This window comes from Doryrhamphus excisus, chromosome 4, assembly GCF_030265055.1.
Source record: "Doryrhamphus excisus isolate RoL2022-K1 chromosome 4, RoL_Dexc_1.0, whole genome shotgun sequence".
NCBI classification, from domain to species: Eukaryota; Metazoa; Chordata; class Actinopteri; order Syngnathiformes; family Syngnathidae; genus Doryrhamphus; species Doryrhamphus excisus.
The window spans coordinates 4,143,111-4,155,729 of NC_080469.1; the positions used below are offsets into that span (position 1 = coordinate 4,143,111).

At 39.3% G+C, this 12,619-nt stretch overlaps 1 protein-coding gene across 3 annotated transcripts in view; it reads right to left on the minus strand.

The window, feature by feature from the left end:
- gnb1l (guanine nucleotide binding protein (G protein), beta polypeptide 1-like) overlaps positions 1–7,828 on the minus strand; it is a 34,043-nt gene extending 26,215 nt beyond the window's left edge. For all 3 annotated transcript variants that reach the window (XR_009129598.1, XR_009129599.1, XM_058070740.1), the window contains exon 1: positions 7,689–7,828. The gene's annotated coding sequence lies outside the window, so the exon portion shown is untranslated. The remainder of the gene's footprint in view (positions 1–7,688) is intronic.
- Between the last annotated feature and the right edge of the window lie 4,791 nt (positions 7,829–12,619).

Sequence of the window (12,619 nt, forward strand, 5' to 3'; positions counted from 1 at the left end):
TATAATAATATTAATAATATTCACTGTGACTGGTGAACAAATGTATAAAGTATACAGTTGTGCATGTATGAGTTTTTAATACCTGCGACCCTCATGGGGATAAGCGGTATAGAAAATGGATTAATGAATGGAGTTTTTAATATGATGCTGTTCTCCTTTATCCACTGTCAACACTGCATATCTAAATGACCATGGATCAATGAAACAATCAAGCTGGTCCAGTAATTATGTAAATATGTGTTAATAATTGCTGTTTGTGTTATGTTTTTTGAACAACATTTTGTAAAAAAAAAAAAAAAAAACTTTTTCAAAATTATGTTTTGATCGTACTATATTTTAGTGGTAAAATTATTTACCCATTTTCTATGGCTTATCTTGTTAGGGGTCACAAGGTGAAAGCCAGATTACACCCTAGATTGGTTGGCAGTCAGTCAATCAAGTATGGAGACAGACAAACCATTCATACTCGCATTCACACCGAGTGAGTCAGTGAAGTCAGACGTAATCACTTGACTATTAACATGGTAATATTATTCAAAAGTGTATTTTTGTATTCACTTATTTCAAATGTTATACAGTTATATGCTGAAACTGCAAGAAGAGTGTTTTTGTATGTTTTCCCCTTAATTTAAAGTATTGTAAAATGTATTATTGTATATAAAATATATATTGTCATTGTATCAAAATCACCATTTCCTCTGCAATTTTTTGTGTTATATCATATATAATATCATGCAAATTACGATTATTTGGTTTGTTGCTTAATCTGACACTTGTTCTTTTGATTAATCAAGCAATCGAGTAGACAAAACCATTATGAACCAAACACAAACAGTTAGTGGATTAGCCCGTAACATAAAAAAAGGTAAAACACAGTCAAAGCTGATGTGTGTGAATATCTTATTTTGCTTAAAACACAAAGTAATAGTTCTGCTTTTATGGATGCCAAAGAAAATTAAAAAATATTCACATCTGAGAGACTGAAATCAGAGGATATTTACATTTGTGAATAAAAAACAACAATTATTTAAATATCAAAATAGTTGTCAACTCATTGGATAATCAATTAATTCAATTTTTTAACCGATTAATTTACTTGTGGTGGCCATTCATAAATTTTGACAAAAATTGATTTGGCACAACCATTTGCTCATAAACACATTATAATGGAACTATGAATGGAGCTTTGTGTTTAAACACCGTACAGTAGATGGCATCGTAACTCTGCTTCTCAACACCCCCCCGTACGCACTTAAGATGACATAGTCACCAGTGTTGCCAACTTAGTGACTTTGTCATTATTGAGTATTCTGACCCCTCTAGATTTTGGTTTTCCAAAAAGCTACTAGCGACAAATACTAGCTTTTTCCGGATATTGTGGGCACTATAATAAAAAGACATTCCACCATCTCAAAGCATGTAAAATCTCGTTTGGGACATTAAATAAAAAAGACAAAAAAAAGTAACATAAGTTTATTTGTAATTCTAAACATATTTGTTTTGCTTTTCATATATTTTGCTCACTTTTTTTTTTTTATATATCCTGGTCAATTAGTATGCAAATAACATGATGACGTCAATAGTGGTTCCAAGTTCATCAAACAGACACATCCTTTCCTTTACCTTTACTTTACATCTTGCCCCCTGCAATTGGCACTGAAATAGGAGGCCAAGGGCAGGTCATTTGGGAGGTGGTGTTGAAATTACCATTGTAACCCGTCTCTTCAAAAATTTGATTGAGACACTGGTTAAAATCTACATTATTTAGCTCTTTTCAAGTGTTGAAAATAAAATGTTAATCAATGGGATGGACCTGAACATGAAATGTGTATCTATGGAGCAAACCAATAACTGTACAAACTTGTTTTTGCATGGTATGAAAAAAAGGGCAAAAACCAACAATGTTTTTGAGGGTCTATTGCTTAAGCTGATGGGTGGGTAAGACTGCATTCCTGGGCCAGAATCCTGTGCCTGTGTGTGTGTGACAGGGGGAGGCTCACCCTGATAACAGGTGGATTAGGCTTTACTCATTGTCCTCTTTGCCAAAGAGCCATGTGTAACTGTGACTCATAGACAGGGTAGCTTGTTTTCACTATCTAAAGACTGTTGGGGGGGGGGGTGTTTGGGTGTTCAACTTTCCACTGACAATTCCTGCGCCCTTTCAAACAAACACAACAGCAGGGGATAGAGATGGAGGTGTCACCGTGTAGGGGCTGGTGCCAAGCCAAACTATGTTCATAAGATGAGTACAATGGCTACTTTCCCCTCCGCTACTTTCCCCGGTGGACTGTTTCTTCTGTTTAGCCAGGCGTCAGCATTTCCAGCTGCTGAGCATTGCCGAACAATGGCCCTGTCATGGTGCCAAGGCCTTGTCACCCACAAACCCAAATACAAACAACTTACGCAGGGATCTACGCATACTGTAAACAAAAAGACAGCAGGGTATCACTCTGATCTGTGTGCAAATCCACGAGGATTTGCAGAACAAGCAACCGATGTCATTTTTTTTCTGTGCAAAATAACGACTTGTGCAACTGTAAGTAGAGGTCATGTGACGATCAAAAATCACCAATATTATCTGCAGCCCTTATTACACATATAGTATAATAACAGCTGACTAAACTATGTGTAATGTGTCAGTAGCCACGTATACATGGACCCAAATATTCCAATTCCATTCGGGTTATTTGCCGATCCGAATGAATATATAATGGGATTCCCAGAGGTGGAATATTCCTTTCCCCAATCCGATTGAGGTATCTTGTACCCGCTTAATCGGAAAGTTGTCAAGACTGCGTTCTTCTTCATGGTGTTTTTCTTCTTCTGTTGTTTATTGGCGGTTGGCAAGCAGCTTTCATGTGCATTAGCGCCATCTGTGAACCAGAATCTAAACCCTTCTATACGCCATTCACAAGTCCACTTTTATTCAAAAAAGAAAATAGATATCTATATAAAACATGTGCCGAGATTAATTATAAAATATTAGCAAGATTGAACTTTATCTTTTCCTGTTCCCGGGTGCGTTCTTTCAGCGAATGCTGAGATATGACGTAACACGCAGCTCCAGACGTTCTTCGATTTAAAAAAATGGAGGCGCGCAATCGGCACTGGACTGCTGTGGAAAGTTTGTTTTTTGTTCAAACTAAATTTAAAGACTGGACGAAGGAAAAAGTGGCAATACGGAGTTATTCCAACAAGTGAAAGAAAAACTCCAGGAAGTCGGTATCACGTGATGTTGGTGTTTACGCTTTACTGCGCATGCCCCATTGACTATTCTGGTTGATTATAACGGCGCATGTAGACACACGATTGGAATATTCCTTTCCATTTATACCATTGCTTTCGGAAAAGTCATTCGGAAAGATTCCATTCGGAAAGAGAAAAACTCCTAATGTAAACGTGGCTAGTGAAGTAATCCAGTTATGGCTCTGATTGTCTCATTAAAAAGTGTGCACATAAAATATCTAATATGGGACCCATGGAGAGGAGACAGCAGAGAAGGGTTGAGGCTCCTGCTCTCCATATAAGACAGCTCTGGGTAATACGACTCTAGGTCAATGGATAAAGGCAGTTTGTCTCTTCTCTGGCTATCTGTCCACACCTACTGTGTAATTAGGCCTAATTATGAGAAAAAGGTCCGCTTCCCCTTCATGTTATTAAATAAGAGCCAACCTCATCTGCCAAGAATCTCTCAACACCAGCAGAGGGGCTGGCGACCTTCAGATCAAACATAGCTTCTATCTGTGCACAAGCCACACCCTTTCTGCGCCTCAACACATCACAGATCCAATAGAGGCACCAGCGTTATGACACCAGGCATCCCAGTTTTTTTTTTTATTATTATTTTGGAGAGGCTGCAGTGAACTGTCCACATTCCTCATTTGACTCAAGTGCTGGTATCATATGATCAGCTGCTCTTCACCTGAGCTGTGCCCTTGTCAAATTCTGCCATTCATAAATAAGATCAGGCAGGAGGGACATACTGATCACAGGGGCTTATTAGAGAAGCTTCATTATGCCGCTGCTTCACAGGCGCCATTATGAAGGCATGGGATCCTAAGATACCTTGCTCCGATATCAGATCAATCAAATGGTATCGGAATGGAATTGAAAGAATGCATTGTAGATAGCAATCAGTTTGGGAGTTGGTCGTTAGATGACATCATGTAGTTAAGAAATACAAATTAACTTTTTTAAAAAGTCACTTTTTAAAAATGTCACAAGCAAGACAGGCTACTGCTTTGTTAGAATGGCCACAAGTCCAATATGATTACTCGCTAAGTGTAGCAACAAATATGGTATAGGTGAGTTCACAACCAACATACAATTTTTTTTAACGTTCTACAAATCACTGCGTACTAATGACTGTACTAATTACGCATGCGGGGTGCTAGTATGGTGCATGATACACAGAGGTCCACACGTGTGACAACCAAAGAAAATGTACATTTTGACCAACCCTGACCAGAGCAAAACATACAACAAGGATAATTTTCATTATCCTGTATGACATATCCCGTTGTGACCAAGGCTTGACTTGGCATCAAAGAATCCCTCCTGCTACGTCTTCTTATTCTCTGGCATATGAGGTGTTGTAAGAAGCAGAGTTCCTACCACAGCTCCTGTAGGGAGTTGGAATGAAAAACTGTCAATCCCAATTTGATGTGTTTGTGAGCGTGGGCAAACCGGTAGCGCCAAATTTATTTGTGGCAATCACAATATGGCTACCATAAAAAAAATAATGAATGGTAAACACTGGCTAGGCTTCCCAGGAAAAACAAGACTTGAACTTTGAACTATAAAGCCATTGAAATTGTTTTTGTAAAAACTGCACTGAGTCGTCATCTCTCTACGGGGGCACTGACCAAACTCTGCAACTGCAGCCTTTCTGCCTGAACCTCCCCCTCAACTGGCACAGATACTTTTGAGGAGGAAACCAACTTGCAGAAAGGAGAGGCAGTCCATTATAAAAGTTCAGTTAGACAAACAACATGGGAAGCAGTTAGGAAGCAACACGCCCTTTATTGTGTCTTGGTTGGGGGAGATTTGGACTGGATAAACAGCCGCCCCCCCCCTGCGTCAGACAGAGGCTGAAGTCAGACACAAGTGCACCAACACCCACTGTCAGTCACAGATCCACTGAGCGGGAAGAGGTGGCATTGTTTGCGTGAATGGCGTGAATGCTAAGCAGGGGCCATTGCAGATAAGGCCTCAATGCCTTGTGGGTGTCATTGAGGCAAGCACTGATGGAGCACCATGTCATAGGGCCCTGATTTAGCAGGTCCTGTCTGTGGTCAGCAGGTACCTGGGTGCTTATCTGTTTGCATTATCATCCATTTCCTCCATAAGGTCGTTTACCTGGACACTATAGCACAGGGGAACACAAGAGGGTCAATAGCTTAAGTGTCATACATAAACACTTGTTTCAGAGTGACGGTCGAAACGTCAGCAGAGATGTCCATAAAGCTAAAGTGAGGATAACATGCCCATTGTGCTACAATTCAAGCAAGATACGCTATATGGACAAAAGTATTGACACAGGGCTGTTACACCAACTGGGACGCTAATTGAATCAAATGTGGAGTGGATTGTTTTCTTTGAAACTACTAGACACAGAAACGAAAATGTGCAAATTCTGAGGGATATTAAAAATTGTCTGCAGATGGTGTAATAATATTGATCAAATTTTTATCATAATTTCTAAAGAACCTAAAAAAGCTTGCTAACATGCTATGACTAGGCTATGACTTTGTGTATGGATGGTATTTTAAGAACTGGAACACATCCGTGTGTTGGCTGTCCCCAAACCAAATGTCTTGAGACCTTCAGGAGTCAGGCGTAACGAAGGGGACAAAGTGTGTCTAAATACTTTTATCCATTTAGTAAATTGTGCAACACTGATTGTAATGCAAAATCATGTGCTTTGCAGACATGATCAAAATACATGTCTCAGTATCAGTATAGAACTATTATTCATAGCAGTAAGATTATTCAAGGATTTGATATGTTATAATACATTCATTTATTTTTGGTGGCCTGCCACAAATAAATCTGGAATGTCAGATCTACTTGTTTCTGCATGTTTGCCCTTGCTCACATCATAATGGGACAGTCTGTGTTCCTTGTCGTTACAAGTCCATATAGCTGATAGGATGTCTGTATGAATATACAGTAGGGAACTAGCAGATGTACAATGACATGTGTATTATCTATAAGCCTACACTTACAGTGCATGCAGCCAAGGAAACATCATGAATGTTTTTTTAAATGACATTAATTCAAACCAACACCGGTAAGTCAATGACTTCATGTTCTGTTGTTAAATAAGATTTAAAACCATGAGAAAATGTCACACATTCCTTATGATACAATCCAAATAGCTGTTTTAACCGTCCACATGCAAATACCGAGTATGAGTTGTAAAATGTCCACTATTGCTTAGTTTCATGGTTACGTTTTCTTTTTTTTTTTCCCCAGATGATGAGGTATGACATTCACTAGCAATGAAAAAGCATTTTTTTCCACACATTGAAAGTACGTGAAGCTCTGAGAAATTGATTATAAAATCTATATTGATTTTTATATGTTTTGAAAAAGGGCGAGTGGTTAGCGCACAGGCCTCACAGCTAGGAGACCGGAGTTTAATTCCACCCTCGGCTATCTCTGGGGACTCCGGTTTCCTCCCACATTCCAAAAACATGCTAGGTTAATTGGCGACTCCAAATTGTCCATAAGTATGAATGTGAGTGTGAATGGTTGTTTGTCTATATGTGCCCTGTGATTGGTTAGCGACCAGTCCAGGGTGTACCCCGCCTCTCGCCCAAAGACAGCTGGGATAGGCGGTAGAAAATGAATGAATGAACATTTTCCAATATGAAGTGTATTTAATGCAGATTACTTGGACATGTAATCAAATTGCATGTTGAGTACTATAAATTTGTTGGCAGGTCTGCACAAAAATGAAAGCCTGCCTGACAGTTATGAGCCTGCCTGACCCCCCACCCCCAACCCCCCATTTGAGAAGCACTGATGCCAGAGCACAGCATAGGCCAAAGTCCATCCATCCATCTTTTTTCTATGCCGCTTATCCTCACATGGGTTGCATGTATGCAGGAGCCTATCCCAGGAAGTCCGTCTTTAAAGACTATGTCCAGAAGACAGCTGACTTTTCAATTAGTATGAAAAGGTGCATGTGAAACACTTGTTCTCACTGTAACCTTAACAACAGTTCATAAATCGGTTGCTCAATATTGTAAAATATTAGTCAGGTGTTTCTCTCATGCTGTTGTGTTTAAGGCTTGTGTGTGTTTTTGACATTTGCAGCATTTTTTTCTGCCTTTCTTTTTTATCCTTTTCAGAATGTGTGTTTTTGGTTCTGGGCGATGTGAGTGAAGCGTTAAAATAAAATAACGACGTGCGTTCACACTTACAGTATATACATTTAAGCGACATGCTTATGAAACAGTCCTAACGTGATTACATTGCGAGAAAAACAACTTATATTTAGATGTCTAAAGTTAAACTAGATAGTCTATAACTTGTGCTAAGATATTTCAACATGAGGGCTAGCAGAAGAAGACACATCCATTAAACACTACCGATCATACACGGTAAAGTCGTTCGCTAAAATAAATAGCAAAGACTCTGGCAGCAAAGAACAAAAACATGAACAAAAAGGAGCTAAATACCCTTTCTGGCAGACAGTGGTGTTTTCAGTTGTCAAGTGGATGCTGTTGCCGAAGGAAAACCATAGAAAACATGTGCTACACGTTAAAGGACCCTTGTTTACAACTGTATAGCTGTCCATGAATATGCCTGTACAAAAATCCTTCTCGCCCTTCTCTCCTGCCTTTTTCAACGCGCATGTCGTGTGGGTGTGTGTGTGTGTGTGTGTGTGTGTGTGAGGGAGCGAGAGAGAGTGAGAGAGCAGGAGAGAAAAGGAGAAAAACACAGTATTAGTATAAAGTATTAGTATATTGTATAAACACAGTATTACTATAATATAGTATAATTATTATAGCTTTTTCGCTTTACATTGAGGTTATTTCTTGGTACATGTACTAACAACAAATAACACAAAGCTTTGCATAATAACACAAAGCTTTGTCTTTAAACATATATTGCATGTAATGTTTTTTCTTTGTTGGTTACTTTTTAGTTCTTTTTGACTTGTGCAGTTGTTAAATGAAAGTCCTATTATTAAAGGAGAAAAAAATCTAAACTTACTGTAAATGGCCCTGTTTGAAAAAAAGATTGCCCACTGTCAAAAACCTTAAGAGAGATTAATTGAGATCTATCAGTCTGGAAAAGGTTATAAAACAATTTCTAAAGCTTTGGGACTCCAACAAACCACAGTGAGAGCCATTATCCACAAATGGCGAAAACATGGAACAGTGGTGAGCAGGGATACTCCAATCTGAGTTTTATGCTGCCGATTATGATACCAATCATCCAAGAGTGAGATAGAAATACAAATCACATGGATAATTTTTAGTTCAGTTTATTTAAGATGAGTGCTATCAGCCAGGTCCACCATTATAAAATTCCTAATAGGTAACATTCATTAGACAACAGCACCAATAGTGCTTAGAGGACAATACAAAATCAGTAGAATGTATTAATATACACTTGAATCGGCGGCCGATGTATCGGAGCATCCCTAGTGGTGAATCTCAGTTCAGGTCAGTGTTCATGACGCCACCATATATATTGTCCCATTACATTTGGTGTAAAAGTAATGCCACATTTTAGAAAAAAAACATCATACCCACAGTAAAATATGGTGGTGGTAGTGTGATGGTCTGAGGCTGTTTTGTTGAATTCTGCTGTCTATCAAAAAAAAAAAATCCTGAAGGAGAATGTCCAGCCATGTGTCCGTGACCTCAAGCTGAAACCAACTTGGGTTCTACAGTGATCCAAAACACATCAGCAAGTCCACCTCTGAATGGCTGAAGAAAAACAAAATGAAGTCTTTGGAGGGACCTCGTCAGTCCTGACCTGAATCCTATTGAGATGCTGTGGCATGACCTTAAAAGGGCGCTTCTTGCTGGAAATCCCTCCAATGTGGCTGAATAACAACAATTCTGCAAAGATGAGTGGGCCAAAATTCCTCCACAACACTGTAGTAGACTCATTGCAAGATAAACTCAAAACACTTGATTGCAGTTGTTACCTTTAAGGTTGGCTAAGCCAGTTATTAGATTAAGGGGGCAATCACTTTTTCACACAGGGCCATGTAGGTTTGGATATTTTTTCTTCCATAATAATAATAAGTTTAATTCACAAAAACTGTTCAGTTGTGCAGTGCATGTAATGTGATATTTGTTTTATTATTTAGTAGCTTATTTTAATAATAAAAAAATGATTGAAATGAACTGCGCTGATAGTCACAATCCATGAACAAGTCAGAATCTTCTTTTTTTTTTTTTTTTACATTCTTGTTGGTCTAATTGAGAAAGAGAGACAGGGAAAACACACAGCACACTAATCCACAGAGCACACAGACCCCTTTCACAACAGGTCTGGGAGAGACCTTTATTTGTCCATTCCTATCACAGAGAAAGAAGGTTTCGAGCTCGGATTGGTTTGAGCTGGAAGATTAGATGAAACCAGAGTGTTTTAAACCTCTTCCGTGGGCCATGGATTAGAGTCAGTCAGTCCCGTGTACACCAAAATGAAACAATAACGGGTAGGAGTGGATCAGTGGGAGATGGTGCATGGCATGCACAGCATTGAAACATAAAGGTATTAGCCCAAGGACACAACACAACTTTAAAAATCAGGGGATGAAGGTCACATGGATTTGAATTAATTGCACATCAAATTTGCTTAAAATTCATTTAATTCATCTCAAATGTTAAAAAATTCACACATATGTTATACGGGAAAAGTACAGTTTGGAGATCTTCAATCAGTAGTCAATTAGTGCAAATTGAGTTATCAGGACAATAACCCCCGAGGAAGAGGTAGGAGGAAGTGTTGGTGGACCTTCTTGGACAGATAGCACCGTCAACATCATCATCAATAATTCCTGTCATCTCAGTTTACCCGAGGCCGGAGAGGAGAGGCTACTTGGGACAATGTCAGGGTGTACTTGAGAGCTGCAGCCCCCACTCAAAGGTCTCGAGGAGGAGCAATTGGGGTGTGTAATGATGGCCAAGATTAGTGGGGAGCTTTACAGTTTGCCTTTCTTTGCATATTGGTAGTCTATATTGTTGCTTCATTCATTACAAACTATTTTTTTTAATTGAAAAAATAAAAGAATAAAAAGTAAAAATATGAAAGCAATCCCAGCAGACAGTCACATTGCAATAGGTGACAAAATAAATTAGTCTAATATCTAAAAATAATAACATAATGGCCCCTGGACAGTACTTTACACATCCCTGCATTAGACCTATTGTACCTTGATTGGGTCTCTATATGAACAATGGCGAAGGGTGGAGCCTGGAGCTGACTTTTGACCCCTGACCAATTGCATCAGAGTAGAGTAGTTGGTTGCAGATTTACCCAGTACACATCTAGAGATTTTTTGAGTGTTTTATTAAAGCGAACAGCGATACTATAACATTATAAAAACAGGCTACGGCCCTTTGAATGATAACCGACACAGGTCATAATTGAAATAACAAAAAATGCCCCAACAATTACTCAAAATATTCAATTTTAATAACATTTTGCGCAAAGCAGAGTAGAAGCAATGGGGCAACCCAATGAGGAAAACATTAATATACGAATATGACCTTCATCGCTCTTTTATGTATTTGTAACTTTGTAAGCTGATAAGTCAGCCACAGAGTATACGTGCTTGTGTTGTATGTACAATGTATCATACCTTGACTCCCTACTTCCTGTTTTTGTTGGGGATCTTTGCTGGTGTGAGTGAAGAGGCCGGTGAGATGTGAGGAGTGAATAAGACAGCTTTAATAACGAGGAGGTATCATGAAGAGTATCAGCATGCTTTAACCATCCTCCCTTGGAATGGTCGCCAGGGAGGCACCCACAGTTTTAATGTTTTTATCAGTTCCATTTGAACCTCCCTTTTAAAAATGAAGCCGTTTCTCATGCTCATATCCACACGGAGAGCAGAAAGTAATCCTTACTCACATGATTTGATTTTGCTCATGAATATTTGTTTTCCAGCAGAACTGAATTGTTCCATCATTGTATGATTTAAGTAGGTTTCATTTAGTTGCAATTCCACAGCAGTGAATGGCAAGGCAATACTGAAAGTATTTCTGTAGTATATATTTCAACTATGAGTATCATAGTTAATACATACTCAATGTCCATCCATCCTCTATGCTGCTGATGTTTATTAGGGTGACGGGCCTGACTTTGGGCAAGAGGCGAGGTACACCCTGGACTGGTCAATCACAGGACCTCTAAGTCATTGTTGGAATATTTCCCTTTAAAAAAATGTTGCATACAGCATAAATACAGCAAAATTAATTTGGTAAGCTCATTGACCCTTGACCTTCACGCACAAGTGAAGCCAATCATGAGAAAGGTAAATGAGGTATTTATTTAAGGTGGCCAATTGCAAGTTGCATCTTCTCTGAAGAGGGCGGCATGGTGATCGAGTGGTTAGCGCGCAGACCTCACACCTTGGAGATCAGGGTTCGATTCCATCCTCGGCCATCTCTGTGTGGAGTTTGCATGTTCTCCCCATGCATGCGTGGGTTTTCTCCGGGTACTCCAAATTGTCCATCGGTATGAGTGTGAATGGTTGTTTGTCTATATGTCTGTCTATATGTGCCCTGTGATTGGCTGGCGACCAGTCCAGGGTGTACCCCGCCTTTCGGCCAAAGACAGCTGGGATAGGCTCCAGCACCCTCATGAGGAAAAGCGGTAGAAAATGAATGAATGAATCTTCTCTGAAGAAGAGTTGTTTGGTACCCTCCAAACAACTGTCAAATGACCCGAAAGCAATGATTGTTCAACATCATGGTCTAGGGGAAGGGTACAAAAAAAAGCTAGCTCAGAGATTTCAGCTGTCAGGAGCATAGTGAGGAAATGGAAGACCACAGGCACAGTCCTAGAAAGAAAAATCTCAGATAAGCAGAGGCGAAGGATGGTGAGAACAGTCCATCCCAGCCCAATCCACAGACCAGCTCCAAAGACCTATAACAGGATCTATTCAGCCACTCTGGGAGAGTCATGCAGAAGAAGCCTTTTCTGCGCAAATGCCACAAACAGAGTCACTTGAGGGATACTAAAGCGCATTTGGACCAACCAGCTTCATTTTGGAATAAGGTGCTGTAGACTGATGACACTAAAATAAAGTTATATGGACATAACAAGGGGCGGTATGCATGGCGGATGAAGAACACAGCATTCCAAGACAAACACTTGCTGCCCACAGTAACATTTGGTGGTGGTTATATCATGCTGAGGGGCTGCCTACTTGTGTTTAAATAATTATTACACACTTTATGTAAATCCTATAAACTTCATTCCACTTCTTATCTATCACAGTGTTTGTTTGCTATATGATATATTTAACTGGAATGGCTGATCCCAACAACTAGTGATTTATAAAGGAAATTTTTTTTAATTATCAGGGGTTTTTCATACCTTTTTCATACACTTTGCAGACTATGAAACACTTACAATAGAA